Source organism: Eleutherodactylus coqui, chromosome 1, assembly GCF_035609145.1.
Source record: "Eleutherodactylus coqui strain aEleCoq1 chromosome 1, aEleCoq1.hap1, whole genome shotgun sequence".
Lineage (NCBI taxonomy): Eukaryota > Metazoa > Chordata > Amphibia > Anura > Eleutherodactylidae > Eleutherodactylus > Eleutherodactylus coqui.
In genome coordinates this window covers 9,331,260-9,349,411 of record NC_089837.1, presented here as the reverse complement: position 1 = coordinate 9,349,411, position 18,152 = coordinate 9,331,260, and the positions used below count along the sequence as shown (strand labels likewise).

Sequence of the window (18,152 nt, the reverse complement as noted above, 5' to 3'; positions counted from 1 at the left end):
TTTTTTTTTTTTAAGTGTGGATTTTTTGGTGCCTTGAAATATAAAGGACAGTGGAGTTTGCTGGGCTTTGGGTGGCCTGAAAGAACGAGACAGTGAATTTTTGGGGTACCTTTTTCCTGGGAGCATGAAAAATACAAAACTCTGCGCCTAGCAGAGGATGGTTTCGATCCATCGACCTCTGGGTTATGGGCCCAGCACGCTCCCGCTGCGCCACTCTGCTGCTGCTTAAACCTCTCTTACGAGAAGCCACATTACCGTCTGACTGTTGTCAAGCCACTAACGAAGCAGAAGAGTTGGCTTTAGTCACACTAGGGGTGAGAGTTGCATTTTCACGATTGAGAAGTGGTGTGAATTCTATGGCGTTGGTGGTATAGTGGTGAGCATAGCTGCCTTCCAAGCAGTTGACCCGGGTTCGATTCCCGGCCAACGCATTGTTTCTCTTGTTTTGAAGTATTCTTGTTAACACTCTCTCCAGAGGCCAATGGTTGTGCGGTCAGGCTCAAAAAGAGTGCGCCCAGGAGGTATGCAGCTGCAAAGTCTGTGCAAGAGAGCCTCCAAGTTGAAGCATGCAAGGTTATCGGACACTCAAAAGCATCCTTCGAGCCGGAATCGAACCAGCGACCTAAGGATTGCTAACTAGCTACTACAGTCCTCCGCTCTACCAGCTGAGCTATCGAAGGTTTAGCCAGATATGCGTGCAGCTGCTTCCTAGGTTTTTGTGTCAGTGCCAACTAAAAAGAAGTTGGCCCTTCATTTGAAGGTAATGCCAAGTGGACGTTTTGGAGGATGCGGGCATCGATCCCGCTACCTCTCGCATGCTAAGCGAGCGCTCTACCATTTGAGCTAATCCCCCTCTACGGTTGCTGGCTTCTGGCACTCGGGTCACACCGCAGTCATGTTATCATGCCTAAACCAAGCTTTGACCATGGGAGAAGAAAGGTTTCTTTTTTTTTTTTTTTTAAAGTGTGGATTTTTTGGTGCCTTGAAATATAAAAGACAGTGGAGTTTGCTGGGCTTTGGGTGGCCTGAAAGAACGAGACAGTGAATTTTTGGGGTACCTTTTTCCTGGGAGCATGAAAAATACAAAACTCTGCGCCTAGCAGAGGATGGTTTCGATCCATTGACCTCTGGGTTATGGGCCCAGCACGCTCCCGCTGCGCCACTCTGCTGCTGCTTAAACCTCTCTTACGAGAAGCCACATTACCGTCTGACTGTTGTCAAGCCACTAACGAAGCAGAAGAGTTGGCTTTAGTCACACTAGGGGTGAGAGTTGCATTTTCACGATTGAGAAGTGGTGCGAATTCTATGGCGTTGGTGGTATAGTGGTGAGCATAGCTGCCTTCCAAGCAGTTGACCCGGGTTCGATTCCCGGCCAACGCATTGTTTCTCTTGTTTTGAAGTATTCTTGTTAACACTCTCTCCAGAGGCCAATGGTTGTGCGGTCAGGCTCAAAAAGAGTGCGGCCAGGAGGTATGCAGCTGCAAAGTCTGTGCAAGAGAGCCTCCAAGTTGAAGCATGCAAGGTTATCGGACACTCAAAAGCATCCTTCGAGCCGGAATCGAACCAGCGACCTAAGGATTGCTAACTAGCTACTACAGTCCTCCGCTCTACCAGCTGAGCTATCGAAGGTTTAGCCAGATATGCGTGCAGCTGCTTCCTAGGTTTTTGTGTCAGTGCCAACTAAAAAGAAGTTGGCCCTTCATTTGAAGGTAGTGCCAAGTGGAAGTTTTGGAGGATGCGGGCATCGATCCCGCTACCTCTCGCATGCTAAGCGAGCACTCTACCATTTGAGCTAATCCCCCTCTACGGTTGCTGGTTTCTGGCACTCGGGTCACACCGCAGTCATGTTATTATGCCTAAACCAAGCTTTGACCATGGGAGAAGAAAGGTTTCTTTTTTTTTTTTTTTTTTTTTTAAGTGTGGATTTTTTGGTGCCTTGAAATATAAAGGACAGTGGAGTTTGCTGGGCTTTGGGTGGCCTGAAAGAACGAGACAGTGAATTTTTGGGGTACCTTTTTCCTGGGAGCATGAAAAATACAAAACTCTGCGCCTAGCAGAGGATGGTTTCGATCCATCGACCTCTGGGTTATGGGCCCAGCACGCTCCCGCTGCGCCACTCTGCTGCTGCTTAAACCTCTCTTACGAGAAGCCACATTACCGTCTGACTGTTGTCAAGCCACTAACGAAGCAGAAGAGTTGGCTTTAGTCACACTAGGGGTGAGAGTTGCATTTTCACGATTGAGAAGTGGTGTGAATTCTATGGCGTTGGTGGTATAGTGGTGAGCATAGCTGCCTTCCAAGCAGTTGACCCGGGTTCGATTCCCGGCCAACGCATTGTTACTCTTGTTTTGAAGTATTCTTGTTAACACTCTCTCCAGAGGCCAATGGTTGTGCGGTCAGGCTCAAAAAGAGTGCGCCCAGGAGGTATGCAGCTGCAAAGTCTGTGCGAGAGAGCCTCCGAGTTGAAGCATGCAAGGTTGTCGGACACTCAAAAGCATCCTTCGAGCCGGAATCGAACCAGCGACCTAAGGATTGCTAATTAGCTACTACAGTCCTCCGCTCTACCAGCTGAGCTATCGAAGGTTTAGCCAGATATGCGTGCAGCTGCTTCCTAGGTTTTTGTGTCAGTGCCAACTAAAAAGAAGTTGGCCCTTCATTTGAAGGTAGTGCCAAGTGGAAGTTTTGGAGGATGCGGGCATCGATCCCGCTACCTCTCGCATGCTAAGCGAGCGCTCTACCATTTGAGCTAATCCCCCTCTACTGTTGCTGGTTTCTGGCACTCGGGTCACACCGCAGTCATGTTATCATGCCTAAACCAAGTTTTGACCATGGGAGAAGAAAGGTTTCTTTCTTTTTTTTTTTTTTTTTTTTTTTTTTAAAGTGTGGATTTTTTGGTGCCTTGAAATATAAAGGACAGTGGAGTTTGCTGGGCTTTGGGTGGCCTGAAAGAACGAGACAGTGAATTTTTGGGGTACCTTTTTCCTGGGAGCATGAAAAATACAAAACTCTGCGCCTAGCAGAGGATGGTTTCGATCCATCGACCTCTGGGTTATGGGCCCAGCACGCTCCCGCTGCGCCACTCTGCTGCTGCTTAAACCTCTCTTACGAGAAGCCACATTACCGTCTGACTGTTGTCAAGCCACTAACGAAGCAGAAGAGTTGGCTTTAGTCACACTAGGGGTGAGAGTTGCATTTTCACGATTGAGAAGTGGTGTGAATTCTATGGCGTTGGTGGTATAGTGGTGAGCATAGCTGCCTTCCAAGCAGTTGACCCGGGTTCGATTCCCGGCCAACGCATTGTTACTCTTGTTTTGAAGTATTCTTGTTAACACTCTCTCCAGAGGCCAATGGTTGTGCGGTCAGGCTCAAAAAGAGTGCGCCCAGGAGGTATGCAGCTGCAAAGTCTGTGCGAGAGAGCCTCCGAGTTGAAGCATGCAAGGTTGTCGGACACTCAAAAGCATCCTTCGAGCCGGAATCGAACCAGCAACCTAAGGATTGCTAATTAGCTACTACAGTCCTCCGCTCTACCAGCTGAGCTATCGAAGGTTTAGCCAGATATGCGTGCAGCTGCTTCCTAGGTTTTTGTGTCAGTGCCAACTAAAAAGAAGTTGGCCCTTCATTTGAAGGTAGTGCCAAGTGGAAGTTTTGGAGGATGCGGGCATCGATCCCGCTACCTCTCGCATGCTAAGCGAGCGCTCTACCATTTGAGCTAATCCCCCTCTACTGTTGCTGGTTTCTGGCACTCGGGTCACACCGCAGTCATGTTATCATGCCTAAACCAAGTTTTGACCATGGGAGAAGAAAGGTTTCTTTTTTTTTTTTTTTTTTTTTTTTTTTTTTTTTAAAGTGTGGATTTTTTGGTGCCTTGAAATATAAAGGACAGTGGAGTTTGCTGGGCTTTGGGTGGCCTGAAAGAACGAGACAGTGAATTTTTGGGGTACCTTTTTCCTGGGAGCATGAAAAATACAAAACTCTGCGCCTAGCAGAGGATGGTTTCGATCCATCGACCTCTGGGTTATGGGCCCAGCACGCTCCCGCTGCGCCACTCTGCTGCTGCTTAAACCTCTCTTACGAGAAGCCACATTACCGTCTGACTGTTGTCAAGCCACTAACGAAGCAGAAGAGTTGGCTTTAGTCACACTAGGGGTGAGAGTTGCATTTTCACGATTGAGAAGTGGTGTGAATTCTATGGCGTTGGTGGTATAGTGGTGAGCATAGCTGCCTTCCAAGCAGTTGACCCGGGTTCGATTCCCGGCCAACGCATTGTTACTCTTGTTTTGAAGTATTCTTGTTAACACTCTCTCCAGAGGCCAATGGTTGTGCGGTCAGGCTCAAAAAGAGTGCGCCCAGGAGGTATGCAGCTGCAAAGTCTGTGCGAGAGAGCCTCCGAGTTGAAGCATGCAAGGTTGTCGGACACTCAAAAGCATCCTTCGAGCCGGAATCGAACCAGCGACCTAAGGATTGCTAATTAGCTACTACAGTCCTCCGCTCTACCAGCTGAGCTATCGAAGGTTTAGCCAGATATGCGTGCAGCTGCTTCCTAGGTTTTTGTGTCAGTGCCAACTAAAAAGAAGTTGGCCCTTCATTTGAAGGTAGTGCCAAGTGGAAGTTTTGGAGGATGCGGGCATCGATCCCGCTACCTCTCGCATGCTAAGCGAGCGCTCTACCATTTGAGCTAATCCCCCTCTACTGTTGCTGGTTTCTGGCACTCGGGTCACACCGCAGTCATGTTATCATGCCTAAACCAAGTTTTGACCATGGGAGAAGAAAGGTTTCTTTTTTTTTTTTTTTTTTTTTTTTAAAGTGTGGATTTTTTGGTGCCTTGAAATATAAAGGACAGTGGAGTTTGCTGGGCTTTGGGTGGCCTGAAAGAACGAGACAGTGAATTTTTGGGGTACCTTTTTCCTGGGAGCATGAAAAATACAAAACTCTGCGCCTAGCAGAGGATGGTTTCGATCCATCGACCTCTGGGTTATGGGCCCAGCACGCTCCCGCTGCGCCACTCTGCTGCTGCTTAAACCTCTCTTACGAGAAGCCACATTACCGTCTGACTGTTGTCAAGCCACTAACGAAGCAGAAGAGTTGGCTTTAGTCACACTAGGGGTGAGAGTTGCATTTTCACGATTGAGAAGTGGTGTGAATTCTATGGCGTTGGTGGTATAGTGGTGAGCATAGCTGCCTTCCAAGCAGTTGACCCGGGTTCGATTCCCGGCCAACGCATTGTTACTCTTGTTTTGAAGTATTCTTGTTAACACTCTCTCCAGAGGCCAATGGTTGTGCGGTCAGGCTCAAAAAGAGTGCGCCCAGGAGGTATGCAGCTGCAAAGTCTGTGCGAGAGAGCCTCCGAGTTGAAGCATGCAAGGTTGTCGGACACTCAAAAGCATCCTTCGAGCCGGAATCGAACCAGCGACCTAAGGATTGCTAATTAGCTACTACAGTCCTCCGCTCTACCAGCTGAGCTATCGAAGGTTTAGCCAGATATGCGTGCAGCTGCTTCCTAGGTTTTTGTGTCAGTGCCAACTAAAAAGAAGTTGGCCCTTCATTTGAAGGTAGTGCCAAGTGGAAGTTTTGGAGGATGCGGGCATCGATCCCGCTACCTCTCGCATGCTAAGCGAGCGCTCTACCATTTGAGCTAATCCCCCTCTACGGTTGCTGGCTTCTGGCACTCGGGTCACACCGCAGTCATGTTATCATGCCTAAACCAAGCTTTGACCATGGGAGAAGAAAGGTTTCTTTTTTTTTTTTTTTTTTTTTTTTAAGTGTGGATTTTTTGGTGCCTTGAAATATAAAGGACAGTGGAGTTTGCTGGGCTTTGGGTGGCCTGAAAGAACGAGACAGTGAATTTTTGGGGTACCTTTTTCCTGGGAGCATGAAAAATACAAAACTCTGCGCCTAGCAGAGGATGGTTTCGATCCATCGACCTCTGGGTTATGGGCCCAGCACGCTCCCGCTGCGCCACTCTGCTGCTGCTTAAACCTCTCTTACGAGAAGCCACATTACCGTCCGACTGTTGTCAAGCCACTAACGAAGCAGAAGAGTTGGCTTTAGTCACACTAGGGGTGAGAGTTGCATTTTCACGATTGAGAAGTGGTGCGAATTCTATGGCGTTGGTGGTATAGTGGTGAGCATAGCTGCCTTCCAAGCAGTTGACCCGGGTTCGATTCCCGGCCAACGCATTGTTTCTCTTGTTTTGAAGTATTCTTGTTAACACTCTCTCCAGAGGCCAATGGTTGTGCGGTCAGGCTCAAAAAGAGTGCGGCCAGGAGGTATGCAGCTGCAAAGTCTGTGCAAGAGAGCCTCCAAGTTGAAGCATGCAAGGTATCGGACACTCAAAAGCATCCTTCGAGCCGGAATCGAACCAGCGACCTAAGGATTGCTAACTAGCTACTACAGTCCTCTGCTCTACCAGCTGAGCTATCGAAGGTTTAGCCAGATATGCGTGCAGCTGCTTCCTAGGTTTTTGTGTCAGTGCCAACTAAAAAGAAGTTGGCCCTTCATTTGAAGGTAGTGCCAAGTGGAAGTTTTGGAGGATGCGGGCATCGATCCCGCTACCTCTCGCATGCTAAGCGAGCGCTCTACCATTTGAGCTAATCCCCCTCTACGGTTGCTGGCTTCTGGCAATCGGGTCACACCGCAGTCATGTTATCATGCCTAAACCAAGCTTTGACCATGGGAGAAGAAAGGTTTCTTTTTTTTTTTTTTTAAGTGTGGATTTTTTGGTGCCTTGAAATATAAAGGACAGTGGAGTTTGCTGGGCTTTGGGTGGCCTGAAAGAACGAGACAGTGAATTTTTGGGGTACCTTTTTCCTGGGAGCATGAAAAATACAAAACTCTGCGCCTAGCAGAGGATGGTTTCGATCCATCGACCTCTGGGTTATGGGCCCAGCACGCTCCCGCTGCGCCACTCTGCTGCTGCTTAAACCTCTCTTACGAGAAGCCACATTACCGTCTGACTGTTGTCAAGCCACTAACGAAGCAGAAGAGTTGGCTTTAGTCACACTAGGGGTGAGAGTTGCATTTTCACGATTGAGAAGTGGTGCGAATTCTATGGCGTTGGTGGTATAGTGGTGAGCATAGCTGCCTTCCAAGCAGTTGACCCGGGTTCGATTCCCGGCCAACGCATTGTTTCTCTTGTTTTGAAGTATTCTTGTTAACACTCTCTCCAGAGGCCAATGGTTGTGCGGTCAGGCTCAAAAAGAGTGCGGCCAGGAGGTATGCAGCTGCAAAGTCTGTGCAAGAGAGCCTCCAAGTTGAAGCATGCAAGGTATCGGACACTCAAAAGCATCCTTCGAGCCGGAATCGAACCAGCGACCTAAGGATTGCTAACTAGCTACTACAGTCCTCCGCTCTACCAGCTGAGCTATCGAAGGTTTAGCCAGATATGCGTGCAGCTGCTTCCTAGGTTTTTGTGTCAGTGCCAACTAAAAAGAAGTTGGCCCTTCATTTGAAGGTAGTGCCAAGTGGAAGTTTTGGAGGATGCGGGCATCGATCCCGCTACCTCTCGCATGCTAAGCGAGCGCTCTACCATTTGAGCTAATCCCCCTCTACGGTTGCTGGCTTCTGGCACTCGGGTCACACCGCAGTCATGTTATCATGCCTAAACCAAGCTTTGACCATGGGAGAAGAAAGGTTTCTTTTTTTTTTTTTTTTTTTTTTTTAAGTGTGGATTTTTTGGTGCCTTGAAATATAAAGGACAGTGGAGTTTGCTGGGCTTTGGGTGGCCTGAAAGAACGAGACAGTGAATTTTTGGGGTACCTTTTTCCTGGGAGCATGAAAAATACAAAACTCTGCGCCTAGCAGAGGATGGTTTCGATCCATCGACCTCTGGGTTATGGGCCCAGCACGCTCCCGCTGCGCCACTCTGCTGCTGCTTAAACCTCTCTTACGAGAAGCCACATTACCGTCTGACTGTTGTCAAGCCACTAACGAAGCAGAAGAGTTGGCTTTAGTCACACTAGGGGTGAGAGTTGCATTTTCACGATTGAGAAGTGGTGTGAATTCTATGGCGTTGGTGGTATAGTGGTGAGCATAGCTGCCTTCCAAGCAGTTGACCCGGGTTCGATTCCCGGCCAACGCATTGTTACTCTTGTTTTGAAGTATTCTTGTTAACACTCTCTCCAGAGGCCAATGGTTGTGCGGTCAGGCTCAAAAAGAGTGCGGCCAGGAGGTATGCAGCTGCAAAGTCTGTGCAAGAGAGCCTCCAAGTTGAAGCATGCAAGGTATCGGACACTCAAAAGCATCCTTCGAGCCGGAATCGAACCAGCGACCTAAGGATTGCTAACTAGCTACTACAGTCCTCCGCTCTACCAGCTGAGCTATCGAAGGTTTAGCCAGATATGCGTGCAGCTGCTTCCTAGGTTTTTGTGTCAGTGCCAACTAAAAAGAAGTTGGCCCGTCATTTGAAGGTAGTGCCAAGTGGAAGTTTTGGAGGATGCGGGCATCGATCCCGCTACCTCTCGCATGCTAAGCGAGCGCTCTACCATTTGAGCTAATCCCCCTCTACGGTTGCTGGCTTCTGGCAATCGGGTCACACCGCAGTCATGTTATCATGCCTAAACCAAGCTTTGACCATGGGAGAAGAAAGGTTTCTTTTTTTTTTTTTTTAAGTGTGGATTTTTTGGTGCCTTGAAATATAAAGGACAGTGGAGTTTGCTGGGCTTTGGGTGGCCTGAAAGAACGAGACAGTGAATTTTTGGGGTACCTTTTTCCTGGGAGCATGAAAAATACAAAACTCTGCGCCTAGCAGAGGATGGTTTCGATCCATCGACCTCTGGGTTATGGGCCCAGCACGCTCCCGCTGCGCCACTCTGCTGCTGCTTAAACCTCTCTTACGAGAAGCCACATTACCGTCTGACTGTTGTCAAGCCACTAACGAAGCAGAAGAGTTGGCTTTAGTCACACTAGGGGTGAGAGTTGCATTTTCACGATTGAGAAGTGGTGTGAATTCTATGGCGTTGGTGGTATAGTGGTGAGCATAGCTGCCTTCCAAGCAGTTGACCCGGGTTCGATTCCCGGCCAACGCATTGTTACTCTTGTTTTGAAGTATTCTTGTTAACACTCTCTCCAGAGGCCAATGGTTGTGCGGTCAGGCTCAAAAAGAGTGCGGCCAGGAGGTATGCAGCTGCAAAGTCTGTGCAAGAGAGCCTCCAAGTTGAAGCATGCAAGGTATCGGACACTCAAAAGCATCCTTCGAGCCGGAATCGAACCAGCGACCTAAGGATTGCTAACTAGCTACTACAGTCCTCCGCTCTACCAGCTGAGCTATCGAAGGTTTAGCCAGATATGCGTGCAGCTGCTTCCTAGGTTTTTGTGTCAGTGCCAACTAAAAAGAAGTTGGCCCTTCATTTGAAGGTAGTGCCAAGTGGAAGTTTTGGAGGATGCGGGCATCGATCCCGCTACCTCTCGCATGCTAAGCGAGCGCTCTACCATTTGAGCTAATCCCCCTCTACGGTTGCTGGCTTCTGGCAATCGGGTCACACCGCAGTCATGTTATCATGCCTAAACCAAGCTTTGACCATGGGAGAAGAAAGGTTTCTTTTTTTTTTTTTTTAAGTGTGGATTTTTTGGTGCCTTGAAATATAAAGGACAGTGGAGTTTGCTGGGCTTTGGGTGGCCTGAAAGAACGAGACAGTGAATTTTTGGGGTACCTTTTTCCTGGGAGCATGAAAAATACAAAACTCTGCGCCTAGCAGAGGATGGTTTTGATCCATAGACCTCTGGGTTATGGGCCCAGCACGCTCCCGCTGCGCCACTCTGCTGCTGCTTAAACCTCTCATACGAGAAGCCACATTACCGTCTGACTGTTGTCAAGCCACTAACGAAGCAGAAGAGTTGGCCTTAGTCACACTAGGGGTGAGAGTTGCATTTTCACGATTGAGAAGTGGTGCGAATTCTATGGCGTTGGTGGTATAGTGGTGAGCATAGCTGCCTTCCAAGCAGTTGACCTGGGTTCGATTCCCGGCCAACGCATTGTTTCTCTTGTTTTGAAGTATTCTTGTTAACACTCTCTCCAGAGGCCAATGGTTGTGCGGTCAGGCTCAAAAAGAGTGCGGCCAGGAGGTATGCAGCTGCAAAGTCTGTGCAAGAGAGCCTCCAAGCTGAAGCATGCAAGGTTATCGGACACTCAAAAGCATCCTTCGAGCCGGAATCGAACCAGCGACCTAAGGATTGCTAACTAGCTACTACAGTCCTCCGCTCTACCAGCTGAGCTATCGAAGGTTTAGCCAGATATGCGTGCAGCTGCTTCCTAGGTTTTTGTGTCAGTGCCAACTAAAAAGAAGTTGGCCCTTCATTTGAAGGTAGTGCCAAGTGGAAGTTTTGGAGGATGCGGGCATCGATCCCGCTACCTCTCGCATGCTAAGCGAGCGCTCTACCATTTGAGCTAATCCCCCTCTACGGTTGCTGGCTTCTGGCACTCGGGTCACACCGCAGTCATGTTATCATGCCTAAACCAAGCTTTGACCATGGGAGAAGAAAGGTTTCTTTTTTTTTTTTTTTTTTTTTTTAAGTGTGGATTTTTTGGTGCCTTGAAATATAAAGGACAGTGGAGTTTGCTGGGCTTTGGGTGGCCTGAAAGAACGAGACAGTGAATTTTTGGGGTACCTTTTTCCTGGGAGCATGAAAAATACAAAACTCTGCGCCTAGCAGAGGATGGTTTCGATCCATCGACCTCTGGGTTATGGGCCCAGCACGCTCCCGCTGCGCCACTCTGCTGCTGCTTAAACCTCTCTTACGAGAAGCCACATTACCGTCTGACTGTTGTCAAGCCACTAACGAAGCAGAAGAGTTGGCTTTAGTCACACTAGGGGTGAGAGTTGCATTTTCACGATTAAGAAGTGATGCGAATTCTATGGCGTTGGTGGTATAGTGGTGAGCATAGCTGCCTTCCAAGCAGTTGACCCGGGTTCGATTCCCGGCCAACGCATTGTTTCTCTTGTTTTGAAGTATTCTTGTTAACACTCTCTCCAGAGGCCAATGGTTGTGCGGTCAGGCTCAAAAAGAGTGCGGCCAGGAGGTATGCAGCTGCAAAGTCTGTGCAAGAGAGCCTCCAAGTTGAAGCATGCAAGGTATCGGACACTCAAAAGCATCCTTCGAGCCGGAATCGAACCAGCGACCTAAGGATTGCTAACTAGCTACTACAGTCCTCCGCTCTACCAGCTGAGCTATCGAAGGTTTAGCCAGATATGCGTGCAGCTGCTTCCTAGGTTTTTGTGTCAGTGCCAACTAAAAAGAAGTTGGCCCTTCATTTGAAGGTAGTGCCAAGTGGAAGTTTTGGAGGATGCGGGCATCGATCCCGCTACCTCTCGCATGCTAAGCGAGCGCTCTACCATTTGAGCTAATCCCCCTCTATGGTTGCTGGCTTCTGGCAATCGGGTCACACCGCAGTCATGTTATCATGCCTAAACCAAGCTTTGACCATGGGAGAAGAAAGGTTTCTTTTTTTTTTTTTTTTTTTTTTTAAGTGTGGATTTTTTGGTGCCTTGAAATATAAAGGACAGTGGAGTTTGCTGGGCTTTGGGTGGCCTGAAAGAACGAGACAGTGAATTTTTGGGGTACCTTTTTCCTGGGAGCATGAAAAATACAAAACTCTGCGCCTAGCAGAGGATGGTTTCGATCCATCGACCTCTGGGTTATGGGCCCAGCACGCTCCCGCTGCGCCACTCTGCTGCTGCTTAAACCTCTCTTACGAGAAGCCACATTACCGTCTGACTGTTGTCAAGCCACTAACGAAGCAGAAGAGTTGGCTTTAGTCACACTAGGGGTGAGAGTTGCATTTTCACGATTGAGAAGTGGTGCGAATTCTATGGAGTTGGTGGTATAGTGGTGAGCATAGCTGCCTTCCAAGCAGTTGACCCGGGTTCGATTCCCGGCCAACGCATTGTTTCTCTTGTTTTGAAGTATTCTTGTTAACACTCTCTCCAGAGGCCAGTGGTTGTGCGGTCAGGCTCAAAAAGAGTGCGGCCAGGAGGTATGCAGCTGCAAAGTCTGTGCAAGAGAGCCTCCAAGTTGAAGCATGCAAGGCATCGGACACTCAAAAGCATCCTTCGAGCCGGAATCGAACCAGCGACCTAAGGATTGCTAACTAGCTACTACAGTCCTCCGCTCTACCAGCTGAGCTATCGAAGGTTTAGCCAGATATGCGTGCAGCTGCTTCCTAGGTTTTTGTGTCAGTGCCAACTAAAAAGAAGTTGGCCCTTCATTTGAAGGTAGTGCCAAGTGGAAGTTTTGGAGGATGCGGGCATCGATCCCGCTACCTCTCGCATGCTAAGCGAGCGCTCTACCATTTGAGCTAATCCCCCTCTACGGTTGCTGGCTTCTGGCAATCGGGTCACACCGCAGTCATGTTATCATGCCTAAACCAAGCTTTGACCATGGGAGAAGAAAGGTTTCTTTTTTTTTTTTTTTAAGTGTGGATTTTTTGGTGCCTTGAAATATAAAGGACAGTGGAGTTTGCTGGGCTTTGGGTGGCCTGAAAGAACGAGACAGTGAATTTTTGGGGTACCTTTTTCCTGGGAGCATGAAAAATACAAAACTCTGCGCCTAGCAGAGGATGGTTTCGATCCATCGACCTCTGGGTTATGGGCCCAGCACGCTCCCGCTGCGCCACTCTGCTGCTGCTTAAACCTCTCTTACGAGAAGCCACATTACCGTCTGACTGTTGTCAAGCCACTAACGAAGCAGAAGAGTTGGCTTTAGTCACACTAGGGGTGAGAGTTGCATTTTCACGATTGAGAAGTGGTGTGAATTCTATGGCGTTGGTGGTATAGTGGTGAGCATAGCTGCCTTCCAAGCAGTTGACCCGGGTTCGATTCCCGGCCAACGCATTGTTACTCTTGTTTTGAAGTATTCTTGTTAACACTCTCTCCAGAGGCCAATGGTTGTGCGGTCAGGCTCAAAAAGAGTGCGGCCAGGAGGTATGCAGCTGCAAAGTCTGTGCAAGAGAGCCTCCAAGTTGAAGCATGCAAGGTATCGGACACTCAAAAGCATCCTTCGAGCCGGAATCGAACCAGCGACCTAAGGATTGCTAACTAGCTACTACAGTCCTCCGCTCTACCAGCTGAGCTATCGAAGGTTTAGCCAGATATGCGTGCAACTGCTTCCTAGGTTTTTGTGTCAGTGCCAACTAAAAAGAAGTTGGCCCTTCATTTGAAGGTAGTGCCAAGTGGAAGTTTTGGAGGATGCGGGCATCGATCCCGCTACCTCTCGCATGCTAAGCGAGCGCTCTACCATTTGAGCTAATCCCCCTCTACGGTTGCTGGCTTCTGGCAATCGGGTCACACCGCAGTCATGTTATCATGCCTAAACCAAGCTTTGACCATGGGAGAAGAAAGGTTTCTTTTTTTTTTTTTTTAAGTGTGGATTTTTTGGTGCCTTGAAATATAAAGGACAGTGGAGTTTGCTGGGCTTTGGGTGGCCTGAAAGAACGAGACAGTGAATTTTTGGGGTACCTTTTTCCTGGGAGCATGAAAAATACAAAACTCTGCGCCTAGCAGAGGATGGTTTTGATCCATAGACCTCTGGGTTATGGGCCCAGCACGCTCCCGCTGCGCCACTCTGCTGCTGCTTAAACCTCTCATACGAGAAGCCACATTACCGTCTGACTGTTGTCAAGCCACTAACGAAGCAGAAGAGTTGGCCTTAGTCACACTAGGGGTGAGAGTTGCATTTTCACGATTGAGAAGTGGTGCGAATTCTATGGCGTTGGTGGTATAGTGGTGAGCATAGCTGCCTTCCAAGCAGTTGACCTGGGTTCGATTCCCGGCCAACGCATTGTTTCTCTTGTTTTGAAGTATTCTTGTTAACACTCTCTCCAGAGGCCAATGGTTGTGCGGTCAGGCTCAAAAAGAGTGCGGCCAGGAGGTATGCAGCTGCAAAGTCTGTGCAAGAGAGCCTCCAAGCTGAAGCATGCAAGGTTATCGGACACTCAAAAGCATCCTTCGAGCCGGAATCGAACCAGCGACCTAAGGATTGCTAACTAGCTACTACAGTCCTCCGCTCTACCAGCTGAGCTATCGAAGGTTTAGCCAGATATGCGTGCAGCTGCTTCCTAGGTTTTTGTGTCAGTGCCAACTAAAAAGAAGTTGGCCCTTCATTTGAAGGTAGTGCCAAGTGGAAGTTTTGGAGGATGCGGGCATCGATCCCGCTACCTCTCGCATGCTAAGCGAGCGCTCTACCATTTGAGCTAATCCCCCTCTACGGTTGCTGGCTTCTGGCACTCGGGTCACACCGCAGTCATGTTATCATGCCTAAACCAAGCTTTGACCATGGGAGAAGAAAGGTTTCTTTTTTTTTTTTTTTTTTTTTTAAGTGTGGATTTTTTGGTGCCTTGAAATATAAAGGACAGTGGAGTTTGCTGGGCTTTGGGTGGCCTGAAAGAACGAGACAGTGAATTTTTGGGGTACCTTTTTCCTGGGAGCATGAAAAATACAAAACTCTGCGCCTAGCAGAGGATGGTTTCGATCCATCGACCTCTGGGTTATGGGCCCAGCACGCTCCCGCTGCGCCACTCTGCTGCTGCTTAAACCTCTCTTACGAGAAGCCACATTACCGTCTGACTGTTGTCAAGCCACTAACGAAGCAGAAGAGTTGGCTTTAGTCACACTAGGGGTGAGAGTTGCATTTTCACGATTAAGAAGTGATGCGAATTCTATGGCGTTGGTGGTATAGTGGTGAGCATAGCTGCCTTCCAAGCAGTTGACCCGGGTTCGATTCCCGGCCAACGCATTGTTTCTCTTGTTTTGAAGTATTCTTGTTAACACTCTCTCCAGAGGCCAATGGTTGTGCGGTCAGGCTCAAAAAGAGTGCGGCCAGGAGGTATGCAGCTGCAAAGTCTGTGCAAGAGAGCCTCCAAGTTGAAGCATGCAAGGTATCGGACACTCAAAAGCATCCTTCGAGCCGGAATCGAACCAGCGACCTAAGGATTGCTAACTAGCTACTACAGTCCTCCGCTCTACCAGCTGAGCTATCGAAGGTTTAGCCAGATATGCGTGCAGCTGCTTCCTAGGTTTTTGTGTCAGTGCCAACTAAAAAGAAGTTGGCCCTTCATTTGAAGGTAGTGCCAAGTGGAAGTTTTGGAGGATGCGGGCATCGATCCCGCTACCTCTCGCATGCTAAGCGAGCGCTCTACCATTTGAGCTAATCCCCCTCTACGGTTGCTGGCTTCTGGCAATCGGGTCACACCGCAGTCATGTTATCATGCCTAAACCAAGCTTTGACCATGGGAGAAGAAAGGTTTCTTTTTTTTTTTTTTTAAGTGTGGATTTTTTGGTGCCTTGAAATATAAAGGACAGTGGAGTTTGCTGGGCTTTGGGTGGCCTGAAAGAACGAGACAGTGAATTTTTGGGGTACCTTTTTCCTGGGAGCATGAAAAATACAAAACTCTGCGCCTAGCAGAGGATGGTTTTGATCCATAGACCTCTGGGTTATGGGCCCAGCACGCTCCCGCTGCGCCACTCTGCTGCTGCTTAAACCTCTCATACGAGAAGCCACATTACCGTCTGACTGTTGTCAAGCCACTAACGAAGCAGAAGAGTTGGCTTTAGTCACACTAGGGGTGAGAGTTGCATTTTCACGATTGAGAAGTGGTGCGAATTCTATGGCGTTGGTGGTATAGTGGTGAGCATAGCTGCCTTCCAAGCAGTTGACCTGGGTTCGATTCCCGGCCAACGCATTGTTTCTCTTGTTTTGAAGTATTCTTGTTAACACTCTCTCCAGAGGCCAATGGTTGTGCGGTCAGGCTCAAAAAGAGTGCGGCCAGGAGGTATGCAGCTGCAAAGTCTGTGCAAGAGAGCCTCCAAGTTGAAGCATGCAAGGTTATCGGACACTCAAAAGCATCCTTCGAGCCGGAATCGAACCAGCGACCTAAGGATTGCTAACTAGCTACTACAGTCCTCCGCTCTACCAGCTGAGCTATCGAAGGTTTAGCCAGATATGCGTGCAGCTGCTTCCTAGGTTTTTGTGTCAGTGCCAACTAAAAAGAAGTTGGCCCTTCATTTGAAGGGCCAAGTGGAAGTTTTGGAGGATGCGGGCATCGATCCCGCTACCTCTCGCATGCTAAGCGAGCGCTCTACCATTTGAGCTAATCCCCCTCTACGGTTGCTGGCTTCTGGCACTCGGGTCACACCGCAGTCATGTTATCATGCCTAAACCAAGCTTTGACCATGGGAGAAGAAAGGTTTCTTTTTTTTTTTTTTTAAGTGTGGATTTTTTGGTGCCTTGAAATATAAAGGACAGTGGAGTTTGCTGGGCTTTGGGTGGCCTGAAAGAACGAGACAGTGAATTTTTGGGGTACCTTTTTCCTGGGAGCATGAAAAATACAAAACTCTGCGCCTAGCAGAGGATGGTTTCGATCCATCGACCTCTGGGTTATGGGCCCAGCACGCTCCCGCTGCGCCACTCTGCTGCTGCTTAAACCTCTCATACGAGAAGCCACATTACCGTCTGACTGTTGTCAAGCCACTAACGAAGCAGAAGAGTTGGCTTTAGTCACACTAGGGGTGAGAGTTGCATTTTCACGATTGAGAAGTGGTGCGAATTCTATGGCGTTGGTGGTATAGTGGTGAGCATAGCTGCCTTCCAAGCAGTTGACCTGGGTTCGATTCCCGGCCAACGCATTGTTTCTCTTGTTTTGAAGTATTCTTGTTAACACTCTCTCCAGAGGCCAATGGTTGTGCGGTCAGGCTCAAAAAGAGTGCGGCCAGGAGGTATGCAGCTGCAAAGTCTGTGCAAGAGAGCCTCCAAGTTGAAGCATGCAAGGTATCGGACACTCAAAAGCATCCTTCGAGCCGGAATCGAACCAGCGACCTAAGGATTGCTAACTAGCTACTACAGTCCTCCGCTCTACCAGCTGAGCTATCGAAGGTTTAGCCAGATATGCGTGCAGCTGCTTCCTAGGTTTTTGTGTCAGTGCCAACTAAAAAGAAGTTGGCCCTTCATTTGAAGGTAGTGCCAAGTGGAAGTTTCGGAGGATGCGGGCATCGATCCCGCTACCTCTCGCATGCTAAGCGAGCGCTCTACCATTTGAGCTAATCCCCCTCTACGGTTGCTGGCTTCTGGCAATCGGGTCACACCGCAGTCATGTTATCATGCCTAAACCAAGCTTTGACCATGGGAGAAGAAAGGTTTCTTTTTTTTTTTTTTTTTTTTTTTTAAGTGTGGATTTTTTGGTGCCTTGAAATATAAAGGACAGTGGAGTTTGCTGGGCTTTGGGTGGCCTGAAAGAACGAGACAGTGAATTTTTGGGGTACCTTTTTCCTGGGAGCATGAAAAATACAAAACTCTGCGCCTAGCAGAGGATGGTTTCGATCCATCGACCTCTGGGTTATGGGCCCAGCACGCTCCCGCTGCGCCACTCTGCTGCTGCTTAAACCTCTCTTACGAGAAGCCACATTACCGTCTGACTGTTGTCAAGCCACTAACGAAGCAGAAGAGTTGGCTTTAGTCACACTAGGGGTGAGAGTTGCATTTTCACGATTAAGAAGTGATGCGAATTCTATGGCGTTGGTGGTATAGTGGTGAGCATAGCTGCCTTCCAAGCAGTTGACCCGGGTTCGATTCCTGGCCAACGCATTGTTTCTCTTGTTTTGAAGTATTCTTGTTAACACTCTCTCCAGAGGCCAATGGTTGTGCGGTCAGGCTCAAAAAGAGTGCGGCCAGGAGGTATGCAGCTGCAAAGTCTGTGCAAGAGAGCCTCCAAGTTGAAGCATGCAAGGTATCGGACACTCAAAAGCATCCTTCGAGCCGGAATCGAACCAGCGACCTAAGGATTGCTAACTAGCTACTACAGTCCTCCGCTCTACCAGCTGAGCTATCGAAGGTTTAGCCAGATATGCGTGCAGCTGCTTCCTAGGTTTTTGTGTCAGTGCCAACTAAAAAGAAGTTGGCCCTTCATTTGAAGGTAGTGCCAAGTGGAAGTTTCGGAGGATGCGGGCATCGATCCCGCTACCTCTCGCATGCTAAGCGAGCGCTCTACCATTTGAGCTAATCCCCCTCTACGGTTGCTGGCTTCTGGCAATCGGGTCACACCGCAGTCATGTTATCATGCCTAAACCAAGCTTTGACCATGGGAGAAGAAAGGTTTCTTTTTTTTTTTTTTTTTTTTTTAAGTGTGGATTTTTTGGTGCCTTGAAATATAAAGGACAGTGGAGTTTGCT

General features: G+C 48.7%; 13 non-coding genes across 13 annotated transcripts; all 13 read left to right on the top strand.

Moving 5' to 3' along the window:
- Window positions 1-359: 359 nt before the first annotated feature.
- TRNAG-UCC (transfer RNA glycine (anticodon UCC)) lies at window positions 360-431 on the top strand. Its single transcript has one exon. It is a non-coding gene; the product is annotated as a tRNA-Gly (tRNA).
- An 877-nt stretch (window positions 432-1,308) lies between these two features.
- On the top strand, window positions 1,309-1,380 carry TRNAG-UCC (transfer RNA glycine (anticodon UCC)). Its single transcript has one exon. It is a non-coding gene; the product is annotated as a tRNA-Gly (tRNA).
- An 882-nt stretch (window positions 1,381-2,262) lies between these two features.
- Window positions 2,263-2,334, top strand: TRNAG-UCC (transfer RNA glycine (anticodon UCC)). Its single transcript has one exon. It is a non-coding gene; the product is annotated as a tRNA-Gly (tRNA).
- An 891-nt stretch (window positions 2,335-3,225) lies between these two features.
- Window positions 3,226-3,297, top strand: TRNAG-UCC (transfer RNA glycine (anticodon UCC)). Its single transcript has one exon. It is a non-coding gene; the product is annotated as a tRNA-Gly (tRNA).
- An 894-nt stretch (window positions 3,298-4,191) lies between these two features.
- Window positions 4,192-4,263, top strand: TRNAG-UCC (transfer RNA glycine (anticodon UCC)). The gene has a single exon. It is a non-coding gene; the product is annotated as a tRNA-Gly (tRNA).
- An 885-nt stretch (window positions 4,264-5,148) lies between these two features.
- On the top strand, window positions 5,149-5,220 carry TRNAG-UCC (transfer RNA glycine (anticodon UCC)). Its single transcript has one exon. It is a non-coding gene; the product is annotated as a tRNA-Gly (tRNA).
- Window positions 5,221-6,104: 884 nt separating this feature from the next.
- TRNAG-UCC (transfer RNA glycine (anticodon UCC)) lies at window positions 6,105-6,176 on the top strand. Its single transcript has one exon. It is a non-coding gene; the product is annotated as a tRNA-Gly (tRNA).
- An 874-nt stretch (window positions 6,177-7,050) lies between these two features.
- On the top strand, window positions 7,051-7,122 carry TRNAG-UCC (transfer RNA glycine (anticodon UCC)). The gene has a single exon. It is a non-coding gene; the product is annotated as a tRNA-Gly (tRNA).
- An 883-nt stretch (window positions 7,123-8,005) lies between these two features.
- Window positions 8,006-8,077, top strand: TRNAG-UCC (transfer RNA glycine (anticodon UCC)). Its single transcript has one exon. It is a non-coding gene; the product is annotated as a tRNA-Gly (tRNA).
- An 874-nt stretch (window positions 8,078-8,951) lies between these two features.
- On the top strand, window positions 8,952-9,023 carry TRNAG-UCC (transfer RNA glycine (anticodon UCC)). Its single transcript has one exon. It is a non-coding gene; the product is annotated as a tRNA-Gly (tRNA).
- A 1,829-nt stretch (window positions 9,024-10,852) lies between these two features.
- On the top strand, window positions 10,853-10,924 carry TRNAG-UCC (transfer RNA glycine (anticodon UCC)). Its single transcript has one exon. It is a non-coding gene; the product is annotated as a tRNA-Gly (tRNA).
- A 1,828-nt stretch (window positions 10,925-12,752) lies between these two features.
- TRNAG-UCC (transfer RNA glycine (anticodon UCC)) lies at window positions 12,753-12,824 on the top strand. The gene has a single exon. It is a non-coding gene; the product is annotated as a tRNA-Gly (tRNA).
- A 1,828-nt stretch (window positions 12,825-14,652) lies between these two features.
- On the top strand, window positions 14,653-14,724 carry TRNAG-UCC (transfer RNA glycine (anticodon UCC)). The gene has a single exon. It is a non-coding gene; the product is annotated as a tRNA-Gly (tRNA).
- The last annotated feature ends 3,428 nt before the right edge of the window (window positions 14,725-18,152 follow it).